General features: G+C 37.3%; 1 non-coding gene across 1 annotated transcript; it reads left to right on the plus strand.

The window, feature by feature from the left end:
* The first annotated feature begins 10,094 nt into the window (after positions 1 to 10,094).
* Positions 10,095 to 10,200, plus strand: LOC118654794. Its single transcript, XR_004967061.1, has one exon. It is a non-coding gene; the product is annotated as a U6 spliceosomal RNA (small nuclear RNA).
* Positions 10,201 to 19,446: the final 9,246 nt, after the last annotated feature.

The following is a 19,446-nucleotide window of genomic DNA, read 5'->3' on the forward strand; positions in this document are numbered from 1 at the left end:
GCTTTTTATTTTGATGTAGTCCCATTTGTTTATTTTCTCCTTAGTTTCCATTACCCTAAGAGTTGTGTCTGTAAATATATTGCTACTACAAATGTCTGCTATTTTGCTGCCTATGGCTTCTTCTAAGATTTTTATGGTTTACCATCTTACATTTAAGTCCTTTAACCATTTTGAGTTTATTTTTGTGTATGGTGTAAGTTGGTGTTCTAGTTTCATTTTTTTGCATGTATCTGTCCAATTTTCCCAACACCATTTATTGAAGAGACCATCTTGACTCCATTTTATGCTCTTGCCTCCTTTGTCAAATAATAATTGAGCATAATGGGGTGGTCAATTTCTGGGATCTCTGTTCTGTTCCACTATGTCTGTTCTTGTGCCAGTATCAGGCAGTTTTGAAAACAGTGGCTTTGTAGTATAGATTGATATCTGGTATTGTGATCCCTCCAACTTTGTTCTTTATCAAGATTGCTGCAGCTATTTGGGGTCTCTTTTTCTTTTTTTTTTTTAATTAAATCTTTATTGTTCAGATTATTACATTTGTTCCTCTTTTTCCCCCCCATAACTCCCCTCCTCCCAGTTCCCGCCCCACCCTCCGCCCTCACTCCCCACCCACTGTCCTCATCCATAGGTGCACGATTTTTGTCCAGTCTCTTCCCGCATCTCCCACACCCCTTTCACCCCCAAGAATAGTCAGTCCATTCCCTTTCTATGTCCCTGATTCTATTCTAATCACCAGTTCATTCTGTTCATCAGATTATTTATTCACTTGATTCTTAGATTCACTTGTTGATAGATGCATATTTGTTGTTCATAATTTGTATCTTTACCTTTTTCTTCCTCTTCCTCTTCTTAAAGGATACCTTTCAGCATTTCATATAATACTGGTTTGGTGGTGATGAACTCCTTTAGCTTTTCCTTATCTGTGAAGCTCTTTATCTGACCTTCTATTCTGAATGATAGCTTTGCTGGATTAAGTAATCTTGGTTGTAGGTTCTTGGTATTCATCACTTTGAATATTTCTTGCCACTCCCTTCTGGCCTGCAAAGTTTCTGTTGAGAAATCAGCTGACAGTCGTATGGGTATTCCCTTGTAGGTAACTGAGTTTCTTTCTCTTGCTGTTTTTAAGATTCTCTCTTTATCTTTTGCTCTTGGCATTTTAATTATGATGTGTCTTCGTGTGGTCCTCTTTGGATTCCTTTTGTTTGGGGTTCTCCGCGCTTCTTGGACCTGTAAGTCCATTTCTTTCACCAGGTGGGGGAAGTTTTCTGTCATTATTTCTTCAAATAGATTTTCAATATCTTGCTCTCTCTCATCTTCTGGCACCCCTATAATTCTGATGTTGGTACGCTTGAAGCTGTCCCAGAGGCTCCTTACACTATCCTCGCATTTTTGGATTCTTTTTTCATTTTGCTTTTCCTTTTGGGTGTTTTTTGCTTCCTCGCATTTCAAATCATTGACTTGATTCTTGCGCTCCTCTGGTCTGCTGTCGGGAGTCTGTATAATATTCGTTATTTCAGTCCGTGTACGCTTAATTTCTAGTTGGTTCTCCAATATAACATCGAGGGTCTCATTAGTTTTCTTGTAGATCTCATTAAGTTTATCGGCGGCTTCTAAACAGTTCTTGAGAGACCTTAAAAGTGTGGTTCTGAACTCTATATCTTCCATTGACAATTTTGTCCTGTTTCTTTTTCTCCGTATTTTGTTATGCTTCCTTGGTGCACCCCCTAGTGGTCTTTGTGCGCAGTCTTATAGTTAAACCTTGATTGTTGTAGCTAATACCAGGGAGGGTTTGACCTCCAGGCCAAGTGGCTATGAGAATCAGCTGTGTCTGCAGTGAGAGAACTTCTGTCCTCTAGGGAGGTGCTAATCTAGCCTTTGCCTGAGGCTATCCGGCAAATGCCTCTGTGCAGGGCTTGGGCAGGGCGGCTCGCACAGAATCAACAGGGTGGGCCGGAGAGAGCACTTATGGCGGCTCTCAGTCCTGTCCCCAGGGGCTCTGCCTCTCTGAGTCCCAGCACCCGCTGCAAAGCTCAGAGAGAAAGCTGCACTCGCTCTGACCGAAGCCAGACAGTCCCGCTTCTCCCGTTTGAGTCTGGGTCCCTAGAGACTCGCCTGTATCTGGAGCTCAGAGTCTGCGACTCCCTCCCGATTGAAAACGCCAACTGCGCCCTCCGCCACCAGCCCGCTCCGCGCACTTCACACCTCAGAATTTGACTTCAGCACTGCGCCTCCTCTGAGTGTCCGTATGCATTTCTCTTTCCTCCTAGTTGTAGGACTTCCACTCAGCCAGCATTCCTGTGGTTCTGGGTGATGTCTGTTCCGTTTTTTAGTTTCACTTTTGAAGTAGTTGTTCAAGGCAGCAAACTCCGGCGTTAACCTATGCCGCCATCTTGGTTCTCCGAGATCTGGGGTCTCTTTTTCATCCCAGATGAATTTTTGGAGAGTTTGTTCTAGGTCTTTGAAGCATGCCAATGGTACTTTAATGGGGAATGCATTGAATTTATATGCTATTGCTTTGGGTAGTAAGGACATTTTAATGATGTTGATTCTACCAATCCATTAATCCTAATTCCATGTGTTTATGTCTTCCCCTATCTCTTATTTCAGCATCCTGAAATTTTCTGAGTAATTGTCCTTTACCTCCTTCATTAAGTTTATTCCTAGGTATCTTAATTTTTTTGGTGCAATGGTAAATGGGATTGTTTGATTAGTTTCTCTTTCTGAGAGTTCATTATTGGTGTATAAAAAATCCAAAGATTTCTGGGTGTTAATTTTGTATCCTGCTACATTGCTAAATTCATTTATTAACTCTAGCAGTTTTTTATGGAGTCTTTAGGGTTTTCTATGTACAATATCATGTCATCTGCAAATAATGATAATTTTACTTCTTCTTTTCCAATTTAGATGTCTTTTTACTTCTTCTTATCTGATTTCCATGGCTAGTACTTCCAGTACTAGTTGAACATGAGTGGTGATAGTGGGCATCCCTGTCTTGTTCCTGTTCCTAGGGGAAATGGTTTTAGTTTTTGCCCATTGAGTATGATTGTTAGGTGTAGGTTTTTATTATGTTGAGGTATGATCCTTCTATTCCCACCTTCCTGAGAGTTTTTATCAAGAAAGGGTGTTGGATTTTGTCAAATGCTATTTCTGCATCAATGGTTATGATTATATGGTTTTTATCTTTCAATTTGTTTATGTGGTGTATCACATTTATTGATTTATGGATATTGTACCATCCTTGCATCCCCAGAATAAATCCCACTTGATCATGGTGTATGATATTTCTAATGTAATGCTGGATTTTATTTGCTAGAATTTTTTTGAGAATTTTGGTGTCTTTGTTCATGAAGGATATTTGCCTGTAACTGTTTTTATTTGTATTGTCTTTATCAGGTTTTGGGATTAGGGTAATCCTGGCTTCGTAGAAAGAGCTTGAAAGTATTCCTTCCTCTTGAATTTTTTGGAATAGTCTGAGGAAGATGGGTTTTATTTCGTCTTCGAATGTTTGATAAAATTCCCCTGTGAAGCCGTCCAGTCCAGGGCTTTTGTTTGTTAGAAGTTTTTTGATTACTGCTTCAATTTCCTCAGTAGTTATCAGTCTATTCAGATTTTTTTTAATTCTTCCTGGTTGAGTTTTGGAAGGTCATATTTTTTAGGAATATGTCCAATTCTTCTAGTTTGACCATTTGTTGGAGTAGAGTTGCTCATAGTATTTTTTTAGGATTCTTCGTATTTCTATGTGGTCTGTTGTTATTTCACCTCTTTCATTTTGGATTTTGTTTATTTAGGTCCTCTCTCTGCTTCTTGGTGAGCCTCGCTAGATGTTCATCAATCTTATTCATCCTGTCAATGAACCAGCTCTTGGTTTCATTGCTCTTTTGTATTTTTTTTTGTCTCTATGTCATTTATTTCTGCTCTGATCCTTATTATTTCCTTCCTTCTGCTCACTCTGGGCTTCTCTGTTGCTCTCTATCATTCTTCAAGTTTCAGAGGTAAGTGATTTATTACCAGTTTTTCTTGATTTTTTTTAGGTAGTCCTGTAATGCTATAAACTTCCCTCTCAGGACTGCTTTCACTGTGTCCCATAGATATTGGATTGTAATTTTTTCACTGTCATTTGTTTCCAGGATGTTTTTTATTTTGTCTTTAATGTCTTTGGTAACCCAATCATTCTTTAATAGCAAGCTATTCAGCCTCCAAGTATTTGAATTTTTTGATTGTTTTTATTGCAGTTAATTTTTAATTTTATGCCATTGTGATCTGAGAAGATGCTTGATATGATTTCTATATTCTTGAATTTGGAGAGACTTTGCTTGTGTCCCAATATGTGTTCTATCTTTGAAAATGTCCCATGTGCATTTGAGAAGAATTTATATTCTGTAGCTTTGAGGTGGAATGTTCTGAAGATGTCAATTAAGTCCATATGATCTAGTGAGTCATTTAGGATTGATGTTTCTTTGCTGATTTTTTTTCTCTAGAGGATTTATCCAGTGATATTAATGGGGTATTAAAGTATCCTACTATGATTGTATTGGTATCAATCTCTCCCCTGATATCTTCTGGAATTTTTTTATGTATCTGGGTGCTCCTGCATTGGGTGCATATATGTTTACCAGTTATATCCTCTTCTTTTACCGATCCCTTTAGAATTATGAAGTGGCCTTCCTTATCTCTTGTTATGGCCTTCACTCTGAGGTCTATTTTGTCCGATATAATTACTGCTACCCAAGCTTCTTTTTTCATTTCCATTAAACTGAAAGATATTTTTCCATCCCTTCACTTTCAGTCCATGAGAGTCCCTTGTTCTGAGGTGGGTCTCTTGTAGACAGCATATATATGGGTCATGTTTTTTTATCCATTCAGTCACTTGATGTCTTTTGATTAGAGCATTAATCCATTTACATTTAATGTTATTATTGATAGGTACTTTTTTTGTAGCCATTTATGTTCTTTATGCCTGTGTTCCTTCCTCCCTTTCTATTTCTTCTTTCTACAGCATTCGATTTAGCATTTCTTGCATTGCTGGCTTCATAGTGATAAACTCCCTTAGCCTTTTTTGTCTGCAAAGCTCCTGATTTCCCCTTCAATTTTGATTGGTAGCCCTTCTGGATAGAGTACTCTTGGATTCAGTCCTTTGCTTTGCATCACTTAGTACACTTCATTCCATTCCCTTCTAGCCTGCTGTGTTTCTGTTGAGAAATCATTTGATAATCTGATGGGGGATCCTTTGTAGGTAACTCTCTGTCTTTCTCTTTCAGCCTTTAAGATTCTCTCTTTGTCATTAACATTTGCCATTGTAATTATGATGTGTCTTGGTGTGGGTCTTTTGGGGTTCATCTTGCTTGGGACTCTCTATACTTGTGTGACTTTTTTCTTCCCCATATCAAGGAAGTTTTCTGTCATTATTCCTTTAAATAGATTATCTAATCCTTGCTGCTCTTATTATCCTTCTGGAAACCCTATTATACATATATTACTTCATTTCATGTTGTCCCAAAGCTCCCTTAGGTTCTCTTCCTGCTTTTTAATTTTTTTCTCCAGTTGCTTTTCAGATTGGGCTTGTTTTTCTACTTTATCTTCTAACTCACTAATTCAGTCCTCTGCTTCTTCTAGTCTACTGTTGAAACCTTCCATCGTGTTTTTGATTGTAGCTATATTACTTTTGATTTCTTCCTGATTTTTGCAAAGGTTGTTGATTTTCTCATCCATCTAATTTATGAACTCTATGACCATTAATCTGAATTCTTTTTCTGACATATTGCATGCCTCCATTTCACTTATTTCCTTTCTTGGTGATTCTCAATTTTCTTTCTTTTGGAGATTGTTTCATTGTCTCCCCATTCTAGCAACCACCAGAAGGTCCAAGCACCGAGTTGTGGGGGCCTGAGCCATGTGCAGCAGGAGTGTCGTGCAACCCGAGCATCACTGAAGAGCTCAGACACTGAGACATGTGGCTGCCATGGTCAGTGGGAGCTGCGTGCCCCGAGAATCAGGGTCCCTGCATGCCCACACTGAGAAACATAGTCCCCATTTGTGCACACTGGGAATCAAAGTCGCTGGCGTTACGTGAGGCCTTTAGCCTGCGCTCCAATAATCATAGTCCTTGGCCTGCTAGGGGGGCGGGATTTCACAGCCACCTGGTGTCAGCAAGAGTCCTGCTCGCTTGCCACTGGTTGTGCAGGCCCTATGCCTCTGCCATGGGCCTGAGGGGGGTGATTCTCTCTATGACTAACAGACATCTGCAGAAGGGATGTCTGGAGTCTTGGTGTCCCTGTGTCTGCAGCTGTGGTAACAGGTCTTTGTCCAGAGTGGCTCTAGGGTCCCAGTTTCTGTCTAAGGCCAGTTTAGGTAGTGGTGAGGCTAGAATCCTAGTCAAAGCAGTTCTGCCTTTCAAGATGGTGTGGTTTCTGTGCCAGCACCAGCCACCCAGGAGTGTTTGCAGCAGCAGTCTAGCCTAAATACTTTACCTAAATATATTCAACTGCCAACTTTACATCACTACTTATATGTCTAAACCTTACTATGTCTCAAATAAGACAAACTCTTAAAGACAAAAACAGATTTCAGGGAGCTTATAATCTAATATGGGAAGACAAATAATAAGGAAAAAATTAATATGCAATATCAAACAATAATAACCACTACAAAGAAACAAAATTATGGCAATGTGACAGTGACTAGATATGAAAGGGTGGGTGTAGCTACTTTAGATGGGATAGTCAAGACCTTTGAGAAGAGATTACCTTTAAAGTTGAGACTTTAATAAGAATGATAATGAGCCAGTCATGAGGAAGCCCGGAAGGAAGCATTCCAGGCATAAAAAGTTACAGGAAGGAGTGTTATGTACCTATGGAAGGGAAAGAGGCCACTGTGCTGGAGCCAAGCTATTAAATGGGGGTATGGATGAAAAAGTTGGGTAAAATGAGATAAGAGAGGCAGGCAGAGATCAGATTATGCAGGGTCTGAGAGGCCATCATAAGAAGTTAAGGATTTGTTCTAAATTAGATGGAAAGTTATTACAGGATTGGGAAGAGCATATGATCTGATTTCACATCTATTGTGTAGACAGCAGGATGACTAGAATGGAAGCATGCATACCGAATAGTAGGGTGTTGCAGTAGTCAATACTAGAGATAATGATGATTTGGAGGAAGGTGTTAAAATGCTAGAAGTTATAAGAAGTGCTCAGATTCAAGATATATGTTAGAGCCAAAGAGGCAGAACTTAGTGATTGACCAGATGTGAGAGGTGAGAGAGAGGAAAGTATAAAAATGAGTTCTTGTTTCTGGCTTAAGTAACTGAGTAGATGGTATTGCAATTGTCTAATATTAAAAATAGTTGGGCAAAGTACAGGTATGGAAATAACATGAAGGCAATAAAGAATTTTATTTGGAATCAGCTAAGTTTGAGAAGCTAGTGAAACAACCAAGTAGAAATGTCAAGTAAGCAAGCAAATACGTGAATCAGGAGCAATCATAAAGTAGAAAGGTGAGGAATCTACATAAACTAGTGTTGATTATATTTCCCCAAAATAAGTATTAATGTTTGTCACCCTGCTAAAATGTAAGCTCTATGACAATAGCACTTGTATTTGTCTATGTTCTTTGTATTTCTAGTACCAACCAAAATGCCTGGAAAATAGTAGATACCTGATAAACATTTGTGGAAGGAAAAGAGGGAAAGATGCAAAAAACTGTGTTCTCTGAAGAAAAATTTAAATAAAAAGGCATTGAATACCCACTCTCTGCTCTTCTTCAAGAAGGAAGACTATTGATCTGGTTGGTTAGACTTAAGGAAGCAAATTTGGTAGACGTAGATCTTTCAAAAAGGCCAAAGACTGATTATACTTTCTCCCTCTTCTGTCCACACAGAAGAAATGGTAAGGGCCAGAGTCAGTTTCTATATGGAAGAAGACCATCTGTCTCATTTCCTTGAATTAACCTTCTAAGATAGAGAACTGTTCTTCAGTCTAGGCAATATAAGGACTTCTACTCCTCTGCTAGAATCTCCACCTTGCATGTATTATTTTAGGTATCAATAAGCTATGGCCCTTCAGGCAAATTTGGTCCCTGCTTGTTTTAATACAGCCTGAGAGGTAAGAATGTTTTTTATATTTTCAAATGATTGGGGAGAAATCAAAAGAAAAATAATATTTCACGAAACAAAAGTAATATGAAATCCAAATTTCAGTGTCCATAAAGTTTTATTAGAACATATCCATGCTCATTCATGTATGGCTTCTTCAGTGCTACAACAGCAGAGTTGAATAGTTGCAACAGAGTCTATATGGCCTGCAAAACTGAAAATATTTGCCATCTTGTCATTTACAGAAAAATTTGTAGATTCCTGCATTATTTCATTTCATTCTCACTGTAAAAATATATATATTACTTGGGTGATATATTCATTCCCATTTCATTTTAGAGATGATAAAAGTAAGGCTTACAATAGTCAGTAAGTTGTAGAACTGGAGTCAAACTCAAACAATACAATAACAAAAATATTAATAACTATGATATATAATAATTTCAACTACCACTGAGTGCTTTGCAAGTGCCAGAATCAGTACAGAGGAGTTTTTATTATTAATCCTTCAATCACGTAATCTTCACAACCCTCTATGAAAGGTTATGATCCCCATGTCACGGAGGAGGAAACTAAGGCTCCACAAGGTTAAGCAACTTGGTCAAAGTCTCACTTTAAGAGAACCAGGATTCACAGCTACCTCTAAAGGAGCTGAATGAACCAGAAAAGAGAAATTTTAGTGTAGGTACTGACCAGGTCAGAGTTCAAATGGAAAAGCATTTCTCTCTCTCTCTCTCTCTCTCTCTCTCTCTCTCTCTCTCTCTCTCTCTTCTTCTTCTTCTTCTTCTTCTTCTTCTTCTCCTTCTCCTTCTCCTTCTCCTTCTCCTTCTCCTTCTCCTTCTCCTTCTCCTCCTCCTCCTCCTTCTCCTCCTCCTCCTCCTCCTCCTCCTCCTCCTCCTCCTCCTCCTCCTCCTCCTTCTTCTTCTTCTTCTTCTTCTTCTTCTTCTTCTTCTTCTTCTTCTTCTTCTTCTTCTTCTTCTTCTTCTCCTTTTTCCTTATGCTGCAGAGCTGTTGCTCAAGTTTGATAATATTGAATGGTTATCTAGATATAGATGCTAGACAATTGCATCTGGAGGTCAGATGAGAAGCCTGAACTGAGGAGATTAGATTTGGGAGTCATGAGAGAGGAAGAGCTCAGCCACTGAGAGTATGAAGAGTAAAAAAAAGAACAGGATCAAGTATGGAAACTTGAAGAAACATCAACATTAAGAGAGAGACATGGAGGAAATAAGTGGCTGGAGAGAGATGAGAAAAATCAGGACTCACAGAGGTCAAGGAAGAACATATTATCCAGGAAGGAGGGATCTACAGTGACAAACATTGCAAGGAAGGTCAAGGATACAAAAGCCCAGAAGAATGTCCATATAATTTAGCAAGATGGAGTTCACCAGTAACCTTATTGAGTGCTAATTTAGTAAAGTGATGGCAGTGAAAACAGACTGCCATGGGTTGATTAGGAAAAAGGGAGGTTAGAAAGAAAAGAAAAGGAATGTAAATAATTCTTTCAAGAAACATGGCTGTGTAAAGGAGAATGAATGATAAGGCATTAGCCAATAGTGGACTTCAGATCAAAAAATATTTTTTAAGATGGAAGAGATGTAAACATGTTTACATGCAACAAGGTAACAGCCCACAGTAAGGAAGAAGTAATCCTAAAATTGTGCAATTCTAGATCAGTAAATCTAAATCCAGGTTAAAACTCATTCTACACCTCTCCTATAGTATAAATTACTTTCCTTGATACTCTGAGGTCCTTCCCACTTACGTGCAGTCACAATATTCCAGGCCACTTAGCTTTCTAGAAGCCTGACAAGCAAGTAAATGTGGTGTTGCTATCTCAAGACTTCCAATTGCCTTGAGGTCAATCTTCTGTCACCTGCAGGAACCAGAGAGGCATGAAATTTAAAGGTTTTGTTTCCTTTTTTCTTTTTTAAAAAACTGTTCCAATTGCAAAAAACACCTGTTGAAAAGTCAGTGGTGACAAAAATAGATGGAAAGAATCCAGTACTGTGCTCGCTTCGGCAGCACATATACTAAAATTGGAACAACACAAGAAGATTAGCATGGCCCCTGCACAAGGATGACACGCAAATCCGTGAAGCGTTCCATATTTTTAATAGGGGTGCCAGAACAACAGAAAGAGGAACAAGGATTAGAAAACCTATTTGAAGAAATAATATCAGAAAACTTCCCTGAGGTGGGGAAGAAAAAAGTCACACAAGCACAGAGAGTTCCAAACAAGGTGAACCCAAAAAGACCCACACCAAGATACTTCATAATTACCATGGCAAATGTTCAGGACAGAGAGAGAATCTTAAAGGCTGCAAGAGAGAGACAGAAAGTTACATACAAGGGATCTCCCATTAGACTATCAAATGATTTCTCAACAGAAACACATCAGGCCAGAAAAGAATAGACGGAAATTTACAAAGTGATGCAAAGCAAAGGACTGAATCCAAGAATACTCTATCCAGCAATGCTATCATTCAGAATTGAAGGGGAAATAAGAAGCTTCACAGACAAAAAAAGGCTAAGGGAGTTTATCAACACCAAGCCAGCAATGCAAGAAATGCTAAAGGGACTGGTGTAAAAAGAAGAAATAAAAAGCTCAGAAAGAAAACAGCCACAAAAAATAGAAATGGCTTTAAACAAGTATCTTTCAATAATAACTTTAAACGTAAACGGACTAAATGCTCCAATCAAAAGACATTGAGTTCCTGAATGGATAAAAGAACATGACCCATACATTTGCTGTCTACAAGAGACCCACCTCAGAAGAAGGGACTCACACAGACTGAAAGTGAAGGGATGGAAAAATATATTTCAGGCAAATAGAAATGAAAAAAAAGCTGGGGTAGCAATACTTATATCGGACAAAATAGACCTCAAAGTGAAGGCCATAACAAGAGATAAGGGAGGCCACGTCATAATACTAAAGGGATCAATATAACAAGAGGATATAACCCTGATAAACATATATGCACTCAATACAGGAGCACTCAAATACATAAAAAAACCTCCTGGAAGATATCAAGGGAGAGACTGACAACAATACAATCATAGTAGGGGACTTTAATACACCACTGACATCACTGGATAACTCCTCTAGACAAAAAATTGGCAAAGAAACAGCAATCCTAAATGATTCAATAGGTCAGATGGACTTAATTGATATCTTCAGAACATTTCACCACAAAGCCACGAAATATACGTTCTTCTCAAGTGCTCATGGGACATATTCAAAAAAAAAGCACATATTGGGTCACAAACAAAGTCTCCCCAAATTAAAGAAGATTGAAATCATACCAAGCATCTTCTCAGACCACAAGGCCATAATATTAGAAATAAACTACAATAAAAACAACTCAAAATACTCGAACACTTGGAAGCTGAATAGCATGTCATTAAATATTGATTGGGTTACCAATGAGATGAAAGAAGAAATTAAAAACATCCTGGAAACTAATGACAATGAAAAAACAACAATCCAGAACCTAGGGGACACAATGAAAGCAGTCCTGAGAGGGAAGTTAATAGCTCTACAGGCCTATCTCAAAAAACAAGAAAAAAATGGTAGTAAATCATCTAAATCTACATCTCAAAGAATTAGAGAGAGCAAAAAGAAAAGCCCAGAGTGAGCAGAAAGAAGGAGATAATAAAGATTAGAGCAGAAATAAATGACATAGAGACCAAAAAAACAATACCTAAAATCAATGAAACCAAGATCTGCTTCTTTGAAAGGATAAACAAGATTGATGAACCTCTAGCCAGACTCACCAAGAAGCAAAGAGAGATGACCCAAATAAACAAAATCAGAAATGATAGAGGTGAAATAACAACAGACTACACAGAAATACAAATGATTGTTAAAAAACACTATGACCAACTCTACTCCAACAAACTAGACAACCTGGAGGAAATGGAAAAATTCATGGAAAAATACAACATTCCAAAACTCAATCAGGAAGAATCTAAAAATCTCAATAGGCCAATAACTATGGAAGAAATTGAAGCAGTCATCAAAAAGTTTCCAGCAAAATAAAAGCCCAGGACCTGACGGCTTCACAGGGGAGTTTTACCAAACATTCAAGGAAGAACTAAAACCTATACTCCTCAGACAACTACAAAAAATTCAAGAGGAAGGAACACTTCCAAGCTCATTCTATCAAGCCAGCATCACCCTAATACCAAAACCAGGTAAAGACAACACAATGAAAGAGAATTACAGGCCAATATCCCTCATGAACATAGATGCCAAAATCCTCAACAAAATCTTAGCAAATTGGATCCAGCAGTACATCAAAAAGATCATACACCATGACCAAGTAGGATTTATCCCAGGGATGCAAGGATGGTACAATATACGAAAATCAATAAACGTGATAAATCACATAAACAAATTGTAAGAAAAAAAGACACAGTCATATGAATTGATGCATAAAAAGCATTTGACAAAATTCAACACCCATTTTTGATAAAAACTCTCAGCAAGGTGGGAATAGAAGGATTATACCTCAACATAATAAGAGCCATATATGACAGGCCCACAGCCAACATCATACTCGATGGAGAAAAACTAAAATCATTTCCCCTAAGGACAGGAACAAGACAGAGATGCCCACTCTGACCACTCCTGTTCGACATATTACTGGAAGTATTAGAAATTGCAGTCAGACAAGAAGACGAAAAAAAAGGCATCCAATTGGAAAAGAAGAAGTAAAACTGTCCTTATTTGCAGATGACATGATATTATACATAAAAACCCTAAAGACTCCATCAAAAAAACTATTAGACTTAATAAATGAATTTGGCAATGTAGCAGGATACAAAATTAACCCCAAGAAATCTGAGGCATTTCTATACACCAATAGTGAACTTACAGAAAGTGAGACGAAAAAAACAATCCCATTTACCATCTCACCAAAAATATTAAGCTACCTAGGAATAAACTTAACTAAAGAGGTAACAGGCCTCTACTCAGAAAATTACAGGATGTTGAAAAAAAAAAAAAGAGATAGAGGAAGACATAAACAGATGGAAGAACATACCATGTTCATGGATTGGTAGAATCAACATCATTAAAATGTCCATACTACCCAAAGCAATCTATAAATTCAACACACTTCCCATTAAAATACCAACGGCATATTTCAAAGACCTAGAACAAACTCTCCAAAAATTCAGCTGGAATAAAAAAAGACCCCGAATAGCTGCAGCAATCCTGAGAAAGAACAAAGTAGGTGGGATCTCAATACCAGATATCAAGCTGTATTACAAAGCCACTGTTCTCAAAACGGCCTGGTACTGGCACAAGAACAGACATATAGATCAATGGAATAGAATAGAGAGCCCAGAAATTGGCCCGAACCAATATGCTCAATTAATATTTGACAAAGGAGGCAAGAACATACAATGGAGTCAAGATAGTCTCTTCAATAAATAGTGTTGGGAAAATTGGACAGATACATGCAAGAAAATGAAACTAGACCACCAACTTACACCATACACAAAAATAAACTCAAAATGGGTAAAGGATTTAAATATACGATGGGAAACCATAAAAATACTAGAAGAATCCAAAGGCAACAACATCTCAGACATATGCTGAAGAAATTTCTTCACCGATACAGCTCCTAGGGTATTGGAAACTAAAGAGAAAATAAACAAATGGGACTACATCAAAATAAAAAGCTTCTGCACAGCAAAAGAAACCATCAACAAAACAATAAGAAAGCCCACTGCATGGGAGAACATGTTTGCCAATGTTATCACCGAGAAGGGTTTAATCTCCAACATTTATAGGGAACTCATACAACTTAACAAAAGGAAGATAAACAGTCCAATCAAAAAATGGGCAAAGGCCCTAAATAGATACTTTTCAAAAGAAGACAGAAGAAAGGCCAAGAGACATATGAAAACATGCTCAAAGTCACTAATCATCTGAGAGATGCAAATCAAAATGACAATGAGGTACCATCTCACACCTTTCAGAATGGCTATCATCAACAAATCAACAAATGACAAGTGCAGGAGAGGATGTGGAGAAAAAGGAACACTCGTGCACTGCTGGTGGGAATGCTGACTGTTGCAGCCACTATGGAAGACAGTATGGATTTTCCTCAAAAAACTAAAAATAGAACTCCCATTTGGCCCTGTGATCCCACGTCTAGGAATATATCCTAAGAAAACAGAAACAGCAATCAGAAAGGATATATGCACCCGTATGTTCATAGCAGCACAATTCACCATAGCTAAGATCTGGAAACAGCCTAAGTGCCCATCTGTAGATGAATGGATTAGAAAGCCGTGGTACATCTACACGATGGAATACTATGCTGCTGTAAAAAAGAAGGAACTCTTACCATTTGCAACAGCATGGATGGAACTGGAGAGCATTATGCTAAGTGAAATAAGCCAGTCAATGAAGGAAAAATACCACATGATCTCACTCCTTTCTGGATAATAAAGACCATTATAAACTTATGAACAAAAATAGATACAGAGGCAGAGCAGCCTCAAACAAACTGTCAAACTACAGTGGGAATGCTTGCGAGGGTTGCGGGGCAGGAGGCAGGGGTAAGAGATCAACCGAAGGACTTGTAATCATGCATATAAGCATAACCAATGGACATAAGACACGGGGGGTAGGGGAGGCCAGGGGATTGTCAAGGGCGGGGTAAAAAAGAGAGACATATGTAATACTCTTTGTAATACTTTAAGCAATGAAACAATTAAAAATATAAAAAATTAAAAATAAAAATAAATAAATAAAAATAAATGATCAAAAACAAAAAAGAATCCAGTACTAAGATTATAACCAATGCAAAGTAAAAAAAAAAAAAAAAAAAAAGTGCACTGCTAAATAACAACTTGAAAAATAATGACATAAAAACTCAGAAACATTAAAATCAGGATCTGGAAGTGATATCTGTACACCCATGTTCATAACAGCATTATTCATAATAGCTACAATGTGGAAGCAACCCAAGTGTTCACTAACAGATGAATGGATAAGCAAAATGTGGTATATACATATAATGGAATATTATTGAGCCTTTAAAATAGCGGTTCTCAACCTGTGGGTCGCGACCTCTTTGGTGGTCGAACAACCCTTTCACAGGGGTCGCCTAAGACCATCCTGCATATCAGATATTTACATTATGATTCATAACAGTAGGACCATTACAGTTATGAAGTAGCAACGAAAATAATTTTATGGTTGGGTCACAACATGAGGAACTGTATTTAAAGGGCCAGAAGGTTGAGAACCATTGATTTAAAAGGAAGGACATTCTGTAATATGTTGCAATATGAATAAACCTTGAGGCCATTATGGTAAATGAAATGAGACCATCACAAAAAGAGAAGCACTGTATGATTCCACTTATGTACGATACTAAGAGTAGTCAATATCATAGAGAAAAAAATAGAATGGTGGTTGCCAGGGGCTGGGAATCGAGAGGGTTGTTATTGTTTACTGGGTAAAGTTTCAGTTTTACAAAATGAAAAGAGTTGTGGAAATGGATGGTGGTGATAGTTGCATAATATTATGAATGTATTTAAGACCACTGAACTGTACACTTAAAATGGTAAATTTTATGTTATGTGTACTGTAGCACAATATAAAAAAAGAAAAAACTCAGAACCAATGAAAAAGCAACAAAGGATAGAGATAGAAAAAAGACCAAAATTACAAGAACAGCAAAGAAAAAAACAAGAAGAGAAAAAAATGAGTCAAACAGAGGCAGCATACCTAAGCAGCAAGAGTAGTGTAGAGCAGGTATAGGTACTGAAAGCAGGAATGATGCCAATGGATACTTATGGGCCTGCTTCCTGTGTGCATGTACAAGAGTTTCTCTAGAGTACAGCTTAAGAAGTCGAATTGCTGGATCAAAGGGTGTGGGAACCACGCCAAAGACCCTGGATAGTTAAGGCCTTGTTAGTATGTAGGAATGGCCAAGGCCACTCTGAACATCTTAATCAGAATGTTCAAAGCTAAGATACCATAAGCAGGTGCAAGGCCACAGTGATCTCATGGTATACTCTGCACGCATGCCCTTCTATAACTCAAATGATTGATGTAACTGTTGGCTAGAGGCCTCTTTTGTCTAAGTGGTATAATACATGGTATAATACATGGTAGAGTGGGCTGGAGAAGCTGAGGTAGGCACAGAGGATGTTGTTACTATGTAAGGCTGGAGAGGTTGAAGAAGCTGCTGAGGCAGAGAGCTCAGGTGCCACTACCATGTGAGGTGATGAGTCTAGGGACAGCATGTGGCTGCTCAAATAATAGCTGTGGGTACAGAGACTATTACTGCTTAATGGTAAAGGTGTATTAGTTTATTAGCTGGTGTGCAGCTACCTGTATAGGACTGTTGTAAAGGACTGTTTTGTCTGATGGCTATATGACCACTGGCTCCTACAATAAAGACTCATTCTTACACACCCACAACTACTCATGGTTTCTCCATCTACTACCCAGCATCAAAGAAGGTCCAGCCCCTGGCTGGGCCCCCACAGTTAGTGCAATGGGCAGGGTTGGAGAAGGAGCCTGCCCTAATAGTTGGCATAGTCGAGCAGAGGATTCAGAAGAATACATTGACTCAGAGCACCTGTGCTTGGGCAGTGCTCTGGCTGCATCTAACAGAGGGTATATAAAAGTTCAACTTTAAGTTTCAAAGTGGTGATCCAAAAAAATCTATAGTGACAAAAATTTCATCAGTGGTTGCCAAGGACTAAGAGCTTGGAGAAGCAATGAACTGCAAAGAGGTAGTGATTACATGGGTGTAAATATTTGTCAAAATTCATTAACTGATACACTTTAAAAAGGTAAATTTTTCTAATTTTTCATGCACTCTTTATTTCTATATCTTTATAACATGCCTTGGAAAGACAAGCCCCCCCCTCCCTCCCAATCACTGGCCACTTTTTCTTTGGGAGTATAATGGCTGTTACTATCTCTTGGGTCTTCCATGTAAGTTTTAGGAGCAGCTCATCAAGTTTTGTGGAGAATCCAATTGATGATATGAATGGAATTGTGTTGAATCTAGAGGTGCATTTGGTAAAATTTTACTAATTGCTCTATTCAATCTTTCTATCCATGGTATATCTCCAATTTATAAAATGTTCCCTAGAAAGGACTTTAAAAAAAGAAAATTGATTGCCTTACATTTTTTGTTGTTATCAAATGTTTTCTTTTTTATTATAGTTTCTAACAATTCTAATAATTGTTCCTGATGAATAGAAATGGAGTTGATTTCTGTATATTGATTATTTTAGCTACTTTAAACTCTTTAAATTAGATAATTATAGAATCCACAAATGCTAGTTTATTTCTTCCTTTCCAATTATTATATCTTTTATTTATTTTTCTTTTCTTTATACAATATCTAGAACTTCTAGAATAATACTGAATAGGAGTAATGAGAACCAGCATCCTTGTCTTGTTTCTTAACTTACAGGGGCTATTTTCAATATTCCTCAATCAGAAAGTATGTTTGATGTAGGATTTCTAGATTCAATGTATCAGGTTACAGAAATTCCCTTTTATTTCTAGTTTGTGATGCTTTATTATTATTATTGATATACTTTGGATTTTGCCCGATGCTTTTTCATATCTATTGAGATAATCAAATATGATGTTTTCATTAATGCAGTGAACAACACTAAGTAATTTTCTAATGTTACATTAACCTTGAGTTTTTCTGAAATATTATCTTTCTTAGACTTTGTTAGATTTAATTTTATAATATTTTGTGGGTTTACATCTGTGTTTATGAGTGACTGTGCTGTAATTTTACTTTCTTTAATTATCTATCTCTGGTTTTGTTATTGAGGTTTTACTGGCTCCATAAAAAAAGTAGAAATACATACCTTGTTTTACTTTCTTAGAATAATTTATATAAAATTGAAGTTAGCTTTTCTTTAAGTGTTTGGCTGAGCTCTCCTTTAAATGATCTGAACCTGTTGTTCTCATTATGTGATGATTTTTAGTGACTTTATTTTTTTAATTTAAATCATTTTTTTTTATTTTTCAATTATAGCTGACATACAATATTATATTAGTTTTAGGTGTACTCCCATGATTAGACATTATATAACTTGTAAGTGATTATCCTGATTAATTTAGTACCCATCTGACACTATACATAGTTATTAGAATGTTATTGACAATATGCTGTACTTATGTCCCCGTAACTATTCTGTAACAACCAATTTATACTTATTAATGTCTTCGTCTTTTTCACCCACCCACCCTACCTTTCTTCTCATCTTGCTTCTTCACTTATTTTGTTTTTTAGATTCATTTATTGATAGATATGTATTTATTGACATCTTCATTTTTTTCTTCTTAAAGAGGACTCTTTAACATGTCATGTACTAATGATTTGGTTTTAGCTTTTCTTTGCTTTGGAAGCTCTTTATCTGACACTCAATTCTAAATGACAGCTTTGTTGGGTAGACTAATCTTGGTTGTAGGTCCTTACTTTTCATCACTTTGAATATTTCTTACAACTCCCTACTGGCTTGCAAAGTTTATCTTGAGAAATCAGCTGACAGTCTTAAGAGGAGCTCCCTTGCAGGTAACTAACTGCTTTTCTCTTGCTGTTTTTAAGATTATCTCTTTGTCTTTAGACTTTTGCATTTTAATTATGATGTCTTATTGTGGGCTTCTTTGGGTTCATCTTGTTTGGGGCTCTGCACTTCCTGGTCTAGTATGTCTATTTCCTTCACCAGGTTAGGGAAGTTTTCTGCTGTTTTTTTTCAAATAGGTTTTCAATTTCTTGCTCTCTCTCATATCCTTCAGCACCCCCATGATGCAAATGTTGATACGTTTGAAGTGTACCAAAGGCTCCATACACTATATACATTTTTTTGTATTCTTTTTTTCTTCTTGCTGTTCTGATTGGGTGTTTTTTGCTTCCTTATATTCCAAATCACTGATTTTATTCTCAGCTTCATTTACTCTACTGTTGACTCCCTGTAAATTATTCTTCATTTCAGTTAATGTATCCTTAATTTCTGACTTGTATTTTTTTATATGTGCTTTCCATATTCTTGTTTATGGTTTCCATGTCATTTTTTATGCTGTTGAAGTTCTCACTAAGTTCAATGAGCATCCTCATAACCAGTGTTTTGAACTCTGCATCTAATAGATTGCTTGTCTCTGTTTTGTTTAGTTCTTTTTCGGAAATTTTGTTCTGTTTTCATTTGGGACAGGTTTTTTTGTCTACTCATTTTGGCTACCTCCTTGTGATTTTATCTATGTATTAAAAACAAATTGGGCTTGGTAGAGTGGCTTGATGTAGTAGGTGTCCTGAAGGGTCCAGTGGCACATCCTCCCCAATTACCCAAGCTGGG

This window comes from Myotis myotis, unplaced genomic scaffold, assembly GCF_014108235.1.
Source record: "Myotis myotis isolate mMyoMyo1 unplaced genomic scaffold, mMyoMyo1.p scaffold_m19_p_4, whole genome shotgun sequence".
Classification (NCBI taxonomy): domain Eukaryota; kingdom Metazoa; phylum Chordata; class Mammalia; order Chiroptera; family Vespertilionidae; genus Myotis; species Myotis myotis.